Source organism: Pogona vitticeps, chromosome 2, assembly GCF_051106095.1.
Source record: "Pogona vitticeps strain Pit_001003342236 chromosome 2, PviZW2.1, whole genome shotgun sequence".
Classification (NCBI taxonomy): domain Eukaryota; kingdom Metazoa; phylum Chordata; class Lepidosauria; order Squamata; family Agamidae; genus Pogona; species Pogona vitticeps.
Genome location: NC_135784.1, coordinates 77,651,385 through 77,663,396, shown reverse-complemented (window position 1 = coordinate 77,663,396; position 12,012 = coordinate 77,651,385). Strand labels below are relative to the sequence as shown.

Below are 12,012 nucleotides of genomic sequence, written 5' to 3'. Positions count from 1 at the left end.
ACCTATTTATCTACTCGCATTTGTATGCTTTCAAACTGCCAGGTTGGCGAGGAGCTGGGATAAAGTGACGGGAGCTCACTCCGTCACGTGGATTCAATCTTATGACTGCTGGTCTTCTGACCCTGCAGCACAGGCTTCAGCGATTTAGCCCGCAGCGCCACCATATAGCTGCATGCTAATTCCTATCTCTGAATGGATCACGAGTAAACTACCAAATCTCACTGGCTTTGTGTAGAAAGATTTTGAAATTAACTCTGACAACAGTGTGCATGTTTGAGTGGAAAACGTATTTATTCATATGTTTACCATTGCAGTGTTTCTTCTTACAATTTCTGATTGCCCTGTCATTGTCCCAGATTAGAAAGGAAGCAAAATGTGGGATCTGGCATCAGCCAGGGGACATAAGGGACTCTTGCTGCAGCGGAGGAGTGCTGCATGTGATGCTGCAGGTGCTGCTCCATGCAAGGAAAGTAGCCTTGGTTTCTAGGAGGTAACCTTGGAAATCTCAACCAGGGCAAGAGGGGGCTTCTAGGCTCCTTCCAGCAAATGGGATTTAGTTTAACTCCCCAATCCCAATAAGAGAAGCTACTATATTTCACTTATGGCTAAGCAGCAGGCAACTAGTCCTTGATGACATATGATACATGACAAACCCTACCTAAAGTCTCGTGGCACAGTGGTTAAACCGCTGTACTGCAGCCAAAACTGTGCTCATGACCCAGGGTTCAATCCCAGGTAGCCGGCTCAAGTTTGACTCAGCCTTCTATCCTTCTGAGGTCAGTAGAATGAGTACCCAGCTTGCTGGGGGGGGGCAATGTGTAGCCTGCATAATTCTAAACTGCCCAGAGAGTGCTTAAAGCACTATGGGGCGGTATATAAGCAGTACGCTTTGCTTTTTGCTTTTACCTACAGAGACCATTTACTCTGACAGAGGTCCCCCTTATGCCAACATGATTCCAAATGAATCACATTCATATTTGAGTTAAAACAAATAAGTCTCTTATGGCTGTTTTTAAGAAAATATGCTTTCCAAACCAAAAAAAGGAAAAAGAAAAAGCTCAGCTGTATGTTGTGTATCTAAATTTTTAAAATCTATTTCAAGTAAGCTAAAGCTGATGCAAAAGTATGAGCATTTCAACATGTAACCACACCCTAAATGGGAACCAGACTGAGAGACATCTGCATTGGACATTGCAAAATGATTGCCCTGGGAAAAGGCCAAATATTGATTGGGCCAACATGCATGGAGCAGATTTTAAAGTGCAATACACCCCTTTTCTTTTTCTTTCTTTCTTTTTGCAACATCCCAACACTTTGTTTCTCCTTTACATTTGGATCCTGTGGATGTTTCCAGTCCTTTTGGCTTTCTTCCTGGGGATGGACACGATGTCAAGGGAACATGTCGCCACAGGGCATTTCCTTCTTTTCTTCCTCCCAGAAAACCTCTGCTTCAACTGCTTGCTGCTTTCCTTCGGTCCTGCTATTCTGAAAGCATGTGCTGGCTTCTGCCACAAAAACCCTGTGGCAACTTTGTCATAGAAAGTTCAGCAAGGAAATCACAGCAGGGTAGAGCGTGCAAGTAAGACGTTTGCCCTGAAGTCTTCCATGGACTGAGAGACACCCAGTATTTAATCAGATCCATGTTTGCTGTTTTAGATCAGGCAGCTTCCAATGGCAAGGTCCAGGCAGGCTAGAGTTTAAGCAGACAGGAGTTCAGTCACAAAACATGCAATACAGGCAAAGGCAATTGAATAAAGAAAGAGGGATGTTGAAAAGCAGGGTCCAAGCAGAGAGAGGCGACTTAATTCATGTGAAGGGGATCTAAAAATAAAAAGCATTCCAAAGTCAATCACATCGAGAGCCCAGTGAAGCCAGATAAGAGACCTACTAGGACAGACATTTGACACATAAGGGCATCCAGATTGCTTCCAGAATGTCCAGTCTTGGGGGTGACCTCACATAAGAGGTTTACACTGAACTGACATACAACATCATGCATTGGTAGTTATATCAGTGTGCTGGTCACTTCTTTTTATACATAAGAACTTTCCCTAACAAAAACATTGCCAGTAAAAACATGACAGAAGGCTGATTAGTGAACATCTCTCCTACATACAAAAGATCTAATTTCGTACATTCATGATACTTTGTACTGTTCCAATAAAGGTATCACCTGAAAGCAACATCCCCTAAAGTTTTTTCAGCCCTCTTGGGTGGGGGTTCCATCCCTTGAGCATGTGCCTCCGCCCCCCCATGCGTGTGACTGGACTTGAACATAGGGGCTGGAAACAATTGGTGTAAGTGCGTGGAGGAGCCCTACATGGGGGGGGGTTTACAGTGTCACACCCAGCTGTGCACTTTAGAGGGAACCTTGCCTGGAAGGCATTGGAGTATGGTGGACAGAGTGTTAGATGAGGACTCACTCGGGAGACTTGGGCTCAATTCCCGGCTCAATCATGGTCACTCACTAGGAGGTGCCAATAGTAGACTTTTTTTTAAACATCTCACATACCCTCCCCCCCCAACCCTGTTAAGATCACCATGAGTCTGACAGCACATAACACACAGTCTTGGGGACAATGCCTTCAACTTGCTCATGCAAAAATATTTTAGTGATCAGAGAGAAAAAAAAGAGAGCGGTGATCTTTCCCTGTTAATTCACATCCCTCCACAGTATTGCCATCATGCTGCTTCTCATCTTCCTCCTGAAGCTCCTGTTTTTGTCTTTTTCTTTTTAAAAAACGTCTCTTCTGCTGCTTCTCTGCTTTCTTTGCATTTTTTGCCATGGCTGTGCCTCTCGCACTGGGAAACTCCTTCCCCTTCATGTGAAGTCAGGCATTCTGGTGTGTGAAGCTGAGCCACAGTAACAAATGGACAAAACAAAGGAGGAGAAAAACGATACTCCACGAAGGGGGGAAAGGAGGGTTCAACACAAGGCACAACCGCACCTATAGATCTGGAAAGTCAGAAGATATCAGACAGCACTGATGGAGGAGGAAGAGGAGGAGTTGTGGTGGGAGAGGAGAGAAGGGGTGGGTTGACAAACACAAAATATCAACACAATATAGATGCAAGAGCAGGTGACTCCTTTATTGGACCACTAAAAATAATTGAACAAAACTAGCTTTCAACATTAGTCCTCCTCCAGGCTGTGCACCAAGCTTTTGTGTATGGGGGAGGGGAATGAGATTCCCCCAAATTAATGGCAGATTATTGTGCCAAACCGGCTTCTTAAGGCAGGTCCAAATGCAAGCTGCAGATGCCCTTGGAGGTTTAGTTTCAAACTCCACCCTAGGTGGCAATTGGCTGGATTTTTCTTCCCAGCTCTTCAGACTACAAACTGTCAAGTAATTAGCATTTACTTGGAGTTGGAGTTTTTCCCAGAACATTTTTCTCACTTTCAGAAGGTTTAAATGATAAACTTTGACATGTTCCAAGGTTTCTGATGTGAAGAGAAGAGAAACCCTGAACTTCCAGGTTCTGGAATTTTCTGAAAAGCAGCATTCTCCAGATCCGTTCAGGAAATCTGCTCCCTCTGGACAGCCATGCTCCAGGCCCAGATTCCATTAAGATTGACGTTCCTTGTCCCTGGTTTTTTATTTTCCTTTGAGGACACAGGAGGACATTTTATATCTCATTCCCCAAGTTGTCTTTGGTGTGGGGATTGGGCCTTCAGGCCATCCTTAAGACCAAAGAAGACTTACTTTGACTAGTTCATTTCCTTCCTTCTCCCTCTTCTAACATAATGTCTAGCAGTGAAATGCATGGTGGAATTAAAAAACCTGTTATTATACCTGAATAACTGAGCACTGTTGGAACAGATCACAAGCCAAGTAGAGGAAAAGCTAAGTAGAGCCCTGCAATTACTGGCAGAACCTGCAACTTTATAATCAATGAGCCCTTACTATAGGTGGGTGTTTCAAGCTTCTACAGAGGAGTGAAATCACAGCAGAGAGTTGTTGAACTAGTTTTTGTCCTCTTTTCTGTGTAGGAACAAAGAACACAGAAGAACCATAACACTTTCCTCTCAATGGAGGTAAATGCCCTTTGGTGCCAAAGGAGTTGTTAACAGGTTGCACAGGGCAGCCTTTTTAAAAAATATATATATATATTGTTCTTAGAAGAGCGGAGAAGGCAACAAACATGCAGAGAAACTAGGGTGTTTTTTTTTATTATTCAGGGGGAAAAAACCCAGCTGTGCTTCTTTGACATTATATAGGTCATAAGTAAACTAAACACTTTTGAATACTATATTTGAATGGTTATGTGCATGAGGAACTCAGCTGATCTTTGGAAGAGGGGTAGTCAACTCCTTTTTCTTCACCTCATCTAAAGAATTATTAATAGAGTAAGCAGTGGCACAGTGGGATATCAAACAAGCGGCATTATAAACTTTGAAAGGACTGCCTTTCTTGACCAGTTAACCCTCAGGCACCAGGACTACATGCGATGGTTCCCTCTAAATCCACACAGAAGTGGGCCCACAATGCAGACATTCTGCTCTCATCACCCGAAACATTGCAAAGAATGACTCGAATTACCAGTCAGTTGCCTTTTAAACACACTCTCTCACCCATCCCTAGAATGAAAATGTCTTGCCTTTTGCCATTGGTGTACTTTCCCCCCTCATCCCAGCCAGGGACAAAAATATTCCATACTTCTTGTTTTTGTTTAGGGGAGCAGCAAACTATAAAGTGAAGAAGCAGACTTTCTGTAGGTTGAGAACATTTAAGGAAACACTGGGTTTCATACCTACAGTCCAGAATTTTTAAAGGAAAGAACTCTATTTCACTCACGCCAGCATTGCCACTTTCGTTTTCTAGGGTATGCTTTCAAATTTCAAGCTCCTAGCACTGGTCAAAAGGCGTCTTCCATCTTTCCCCTTTGTTACAATAAGTTTTTAAAACAATTTCTAACAATGACAGAAGGGATAGGAAATCACAGGGCGAATGTTAACATCTTGGGCACTGTAAAACCTGGAATTGAGGCAGGGCAGTTACACCATAAAAGCTTTTATCAAAAAGCAACCCTGGCTTTGCACCCCTGGGAGAATTTCTGCATGACTAATGCACAGTTTCCAAAGAATTGTAGGTAGGTTATTGGGAAATTAAAAATGGAAAAGTGCATAAATTGATACATGGATGTATGCTTTGGAGCTGATGAACTGGTCTATGAAGAATACAGTGGTGCCTTGAGTTGCGAACTTAATTCGTTCTGGATGACGGTTGTAACTCCATTTGGTCCTAACTTAAAGCACCATTTCCCATAGGAATACATTGAAAAGTGATTAATCTGTTCTAGCCATTTTTTAGTTGTATCTCAAGGCGTTGGTTGTATCGCAAAAGCGGTTAATCCATCCACTAGGGGGAGACTTTTTAAAACTTAAAATGACCTCTAAGGGGCAGGAAAGGAGAGATGGAACAATGGGGAAAAGAGGCCTTTTTTCCAGTTGTATCTCCAAGCGCAAGTCAAAGGAAAATGTTACCAGAGCTGGTTGTAACTCGAATTGGTTGCAAGTCAAGATGGTTGTACGTTGAGGCACCACTGTATAACAATGTTGAATGAGTGGCAAATGATGCTTATTCATTGGCATTCCGCATACAGTTTCAGCAAAAAGTCAACACATTGACTGAAATCCTGTTGCTTAGCATAGTAAGTTGCACTAGAGTAGGCCTGAGAAAAGCCCCTTTATCCACTTTTCTTCCTGCCCCATTGAACAACTACCAGCGCATGCTGAAGTGCCTCTTTTTTTGGATCATAAGTCCCAGAAGAGCTACAGCTAGCAAAGAATACTCTGAGTTGTACCCTTTAAAATAGTTTGCCTATATCTTATCAGGGACATGTTCTGTTCCAATCAGGTCTTTAGAAAGCTTGATTTCATAGAGGAACACCCTGTGTTATCCTTCCACCCCATGCCTTTCTACAGACTCTTCTCTGCCTTGAGAGGCTAGTCCCATTCTTTCTGAACAACACTTCCTACATTCTACCTCAGGAACTATTATAAACTGTTGGGAAGGGAAAATATTTGTGCTTTTTTAAAAAAACTGTAATTTCACACCTAATTGTATTTCTTTTTAAGTGTAAATTATTAATGTAAAATTTAGGTAGGCAAGTTTATAACTGACATTCAAGGAGAGTGAGGAGATACGAGGTTTCTCAAAAATCTGTGATGTGTTTCTGTGTTGGGGAACATTTACTGCAGGTGGATGTGATGGCTCTGAGACTACTGCACAAAATAGCTGGAATAAAATTTACACAAAGGACTTGGTTTAATGTATTCGCCAAGGATTTCACGGCTGGGATCTAATGGTTGTTGTGGGTTTTTTCGGGCTCTTTGGCCATGTTCTGAAGGTTGTTCTTCTTAACGTTTCGCCAGTCTCTGTGGCCGGCATCTTCAGAGGACAGCACTCTAGGAAGAACAACCTTCAGAACACGGCCAAAGAGCCCCAAAAACCCACAAGAACGACTTGGTTTAAGCTTTTCAAAATGTTGCCAGGGAGCTCCGCTTTCCTTTGACTCTGCCAGTTTCTAATTTTGAAAGAGAAAGGTATCCTTCAAATTAGTCTGTATTAAAATGAGCTCTGTTTCACAATGGCAAAGTCAGGAGTATCATCATTACCCAGCAAATGTATTTTGATAATTTCCGCAATTGGTGGAAAGCAGGGGGGAAAAAAGATAAATTTCAAAATATTCTCAGTTTAGTTGGTTACTGGGTTAAATATGTCCTTTATCTTCCATTGTACATTCTTAGCATTCTTTCCTCAGCTGACTAAAAAAACAAAAGAATACTGATGCTGACACAAGGCACCATGAGAAGGAGGTGATGAGGAAGAGCCTCATAGGAACATTCCTGCTGCCAAGTCAATGACTTGAAAAGGCCCTGGAGTCCCTTCAAAGGTTTAAAGGGAAGGAAGGACTTAACTGTGCATATTGCTTTAGCTCTCTAAACTGGTGTGATCCACTGGCTCAAAATGTATATTGCATTTTTATTTGTGTAGCAGAAGATGGATTGCAATCAAACATCAGTCACATGACCTATGGAAGGAATGCAATGCAGCAAAACCAGAGGGGCCAGTAGGGATAAAACAAAAAGCAAAAGAGAAAAAAGATGAACCCAATATGCCATAGACCCACAAAAGGAAATACTGGCTTTCTCAATTTAGCAATATGTTTGTTAAGACCTATTAAAAGATGGAGGGGAACAGAAAAAGCCTAAACCTTGGCCAGATGTAGTTGTGAGGGCTGTAGCTAACCTCACTTCCAAAACGACTGCAAACTGAGGGCTTGATCTCACTGACAATAAGAGCCTCTGTTGTATCATGTTCTGTTTTTTTAAAAAAAAACATGTTTAAAAGAAGGTGTCTCTGTGACATAAACAAAGGAATGGATTGTTTTGCCAGAGAAGCATGTTTTCTGATAGGAAAGTGAGGTGAAATTCTCTTCCACCATACGGTCATTTATTTTAGCATGGATGTGAAACTCGATTTTTTCCAGTCATTTCCACATGCAGTGGTGCCTCGACTTATGAACTTAATCCGTTCCAGAAGATGGTTGTAACTCAAATTGATTGTAAGTCGAAGCACCATTTCCCATAGGAATGCACTGAAACTCCATTAATCCATTCCGGGCAAAAAAAAGACCACAAATCACAAAAAAAACCCAACACTGCAAGCCCCATTGGAATGCACTGGGGCCAGAAAACAAACACACACACACACACACACACACACACACACACACACACACACACAACCCCAAAACAACACAGTAAGCCCCATCGGAATGTGCTGGGGGGGCGGGGAAAAAACACACACCAAAAAACAACACAGCAAGCCTCATCGGAATGTGCTGGGGCCAGAAAAAACACACACACCCAAAAAACAAAACAACACAGCAAGCCCCATCGGAATGTGCTGGGGCCAGAAAAAAATACACACCAAAAAACAGCAACACAGCAAGCCCCATCAGAACGCTCTGGGCCCAAAAAACACACACACCAAAAAACAAAACAACACAGCAAACCCCATCAGAACGTGCTGGGGCTGGAAAAAAAATCACCAAAAAACAAAACAGCACAGCAAGCCCCATTGGAACGCGCTGGGGCAAAAAAAAAAAAAAAAAAAAAAAAACCACATCAAAAAACAAAAACAAAAATCACAGCACAGAAACATAACCCTCCCAAGCCCAAACCCATGCTGCAGAAACCTATATGTACTCACTAAGAAGCAGAAAGCAGCACCAGTTTGCCTCTCTGCAAATGCACACACTCTTAACTGTTGGAGCAAAAGAGCTACAAAGAAGCAGCCTCTTCGCGGACCAACAGTTAGCAATTTAAATTCCCCGCATCTTCCCCCACCTTTTTTTTATTGTAATTCAAAGCTTCGGGCCGCAAGTCGAAGCAAAATTTTGCAGCTGGAACTGGTTGTAACTTGAAATGGTCGTAAGTCGGGATATTCGTAAGTCGAGGCACCACTATGTAAATCTGTTGCTGCAAATTGCGCTATTGGGTAATCAGCGGAGGTGGTGGGAGAGGCAGCAGCGGGAACAAGATAGACCCTTGCAGGGAGAAGGAAAGGAAGTGGGGATGCAGCGAGTTCTGTCACAGCCACTCCCTGCTTCAGCTGTAAGCTGGCCCTTTAAGAATGTTCCTGCTGTTCCCTGGGAGGTAGAGAGAGAGAGAGAGAGCCAGGGAGAGCTACTAGGGCTCCGCCCACCCTGCAACTCAGGCTTTCCCATTTGCCTACCTCAAGATGGGACAGGTTCACATGCTTCTTTTTCCCCACATGCTGCTTCTCTCTGCCTCCCAGGAAACAGTAGGAGCATTCTTAAAGAGACAGAAGCAGCCAAGCTTTTAAAGGGTCAAGCAACTTTGCCAGCAGACCTTCCCTCTCCCTCTTTCTCACCACAGCACCAGGGGCAAGTGGCCGGCATGTGGGCAGGGCAGGGCAGGCACAGGACAAAGCTTCAAATGCAACAATTCTAAAAGCCAGTGTAGCCTTCTCAACCGAGATACAAGGCAGCTTAAGAATGGTTTAAAAGTTTTCCCAAAAGGATGCACACACCGACTGACTACATGTGACTTCTAAATCGATTCCATTTAGAGTAGAGTTTATTGCATGGCAAATGTAATGTAAACTAAACCTAAACTAAGTAAATTTGGGGTTTGTTTCTCATCCCAGATTCTAGTTTGTACACTACTTAACCTACTGATTTGTTGTCCCAAATAAAAGTATTACCCACTGTGTGTTTTCCCCACCTCCAGCAGGTCAGCACAGCTGCCATTGCGTGCACGTGTGTGTGTTAAATTGCAAAAGAAAATTAAATGTTGATCTAGCTGTCAGCTGCTCATGGTTCTGCATGCTACAAATTTGATGTGTGGGGTAGATTTTTTTTTTTCAGAGGATGAAGGGGAAAAGGAACTGGCCCAAGACAATTTAACAGTGAATTTGTACCACACTAGTTTAAGTTAACATGAAATACTTGTACTGTATTCACTCATTTAATCTACATACTGCCCCTCTAGAAAAATTGCTTCTCTGGGTGGTGTACAAAAAAAACATGAAGAAAACACAAATTATGAAATCCACTAGAAAAGCACTGAAGCACCTTTACAAATAAACAAAACAAGACAGGCGGCAAAAGAACAATCAAACAAATAACAACGTACTTCCCTCACAGACAGTCACTAAAGCCTTTCCAGATAGGTCATTTTGGGTGCAGGATGGATCGGGCTACAAAGAATCTGTTGCAGTATGTGGGGTGTGGGGGTGGGGGGTAAGAGGAGCGATGTGCCATTTGGCACGCTCCTCCCATCCCCATAGAAAACAACCTCTTGCAGCCTGATTAACCTTTAAAGTAGAATAAAATAAACAGGGGAAAAGAGAAGGTGGAAGGGGGCGGCGGAATGGGAAATGGGGAGGAAAAAGGATCAAGGACAGAAAGAAGCAAGATGGGGAGAGTGAAGAAGATGCTGTTCAGATGGTAAAGGAAATGGAAATGGACAGGAGTGAAGAGGATGGAAAAGCACCCAGGAAAAGTCAAAAAGTATAGAAACAAGAGAGGAAACTGCTGGGAGAGAAGTAGGATGGATGGACTGGAGGGGAAATTTTTTAAAAAAGGAACTGGGAAAGAAATCAGGAAACAGAAGAAGGGAAACTGAGGGGCCTACTGGAAGGCAGAGTTGGGAGGGGCAAAGCTGTAGGATGTGCACAAAGGCGGGGGGGGGGTCCTCGCCACTGCCACCCTGAGGTCATTGGTACTCACTCAGTCTCTCGCTCACTTGCAGCATGTTATCCACAGCGCCTAGAGTGCCTGGAGCCAGCGGTGGGGCACTTCCCTAATCTCGTGTGTGTCAAAGAGAATTCTTGCCCTACCACTGGGACAGAAAGGTGTGGCATGGCTCTTAAAGTGGAAGGATGGCTCGATCTAAGTAGAAACATAAGTGGATGTGGGCTTTTTATTTATTTGTTTATTCACTGAGCCAAACCATTCCCTCAGTGAGAATATCATATTCATATGCCAGTGTGGACAGGCCCTATGACAGATTACTTACTAGTTAATGCGTTTTGAGGACTTATACCTTTTCCACTGTTTTTTGTTGTTGTTGTTGTTGTTGTTGTTTAGTCATTAAGTCGCCAGCATGAACAGTCTGGTGGTGGGAGGGTGCTTCTGGGAATTGCAATGTCCAAGCTCTGGGGATGCCAGGAAACATGTCTCTTGATCCCAAAGCTAAAACTGTACTGGGGCTGTTCTAAGGAATGCACACATGCACACAAAGGCAGCGATGCGGTCCCTGCTGGAGGTGGGGGAAAGGAATGTTCTCATCACCCTTCCTCTTCACATTTGAACAGTGAATTTGGCCTGAGGGAAATTTTCCATTGTTCAGTAACATCCAAGAAGTCAGATCCCACTGTGATGCCCCTCCCTCATTTCCTTTCCCCTCAACTGGGATTGCGATGTCATGTAGTTATTTGTGTTAACACACACACGCAAGTCAGGCTATCTAACTGCAGTATTGTTTGTTAATAAACATTTCTACAAAGTTGCCCATGCTCTGTTCTCTGCTGAACTCCGAAGCATCAGCTTCATTGAATCCCATGGGAAATATGTAGTTGGGTGTGTGGATCCTGATTCCTGAATGCATTCAAAATTTTTTAAAAGGCTGTAATTGCTCAAAATTGACAAACTTGAACATAAGATACATAGGTGTGTATCATTCCCATCTATTAATTCTGTCCAGATAAACTTTGGGTAGTTCATCAGAGGGTGACTGGGCCTCCTCCTAGTGCTCTAGAGAGGTAGAACCACGTTCTATAACAGATACACACTCTATAGGATCACTGCTTTTTCATGACAGATGGCGGCTCCTCTATGCTGGGCACTGCAGTTTCCTGTGTGGGGCTATGGTATGACATCATTCTTACCTGGCATAGGTGATATTTCCTTTGCAACAGACATTTGGATAATAAACGTGGGTCTCTGGTTTGAAGGTGGCTCTATGACATCGCTTGTCCCAGCTCCTGCCAGCCTAGCAACTCAAAAGCACGTAAATGGAAGTAGATAAATAGGTACCACCTCGGTGGGAAGGTAACGGCATTCCGTGTCTAGTCACGCTAGCCACGTGACCACGGAAACTGTCTACGGACAAACACTGGCTCTATGGCTTGGAGACGGGGATGAGCACTGCCCCCTAGAGTCAGACACGGCTGGACTAAATGCCAAGGGGAACCTTTACCTATGAGGGAACCCACAAAGTTTTTTTTTTTAAAAAAAACCTCTATAATGCCTGTTTGTGATGATCCTTTCCATGTACTGAAGAAAAACTTGATCACCATTATGCTTTCATTACGCTCAAGGGGCTTATTAGATTTCCTTACCTCTGTGGTTAGCATTAAGTCCTGGTTCACATTCTCTTGGTGTTTCAGGGAATAGGCAAATAACAGTAAAAACACACAACACCAACTGAAAATAGATTTTTCCACAAAGAATCCTTAGTTTTGTGGAAATGTTCAT

At 43.2% G+C, this 12,012-nt stretch overlaps 1 long non-coding RNA gene across 1 annotated transcript; it reads right to left on the bottom strand.

Moving 5' to 3' along the window:
• Positions 1 to 266: 266 nt before the first annotated feature.
• On the bottom strand, positions 267 to 10,382 carry LOC140704403 (uncharacterized). Its single transcript, XR_012083582.2, has 2 exons — positions 10,264 to 10,382; positions 267 to 1,690 (listed from the first exon to the last, which is right to left on the bottom strand). It is a non-coding gene; the product is annotated as an uncharacterized LOC140704403 (long non-coding RNA).
• Positions 10,383 to 12,012: the final 1,630 nt, after the last annotated feature.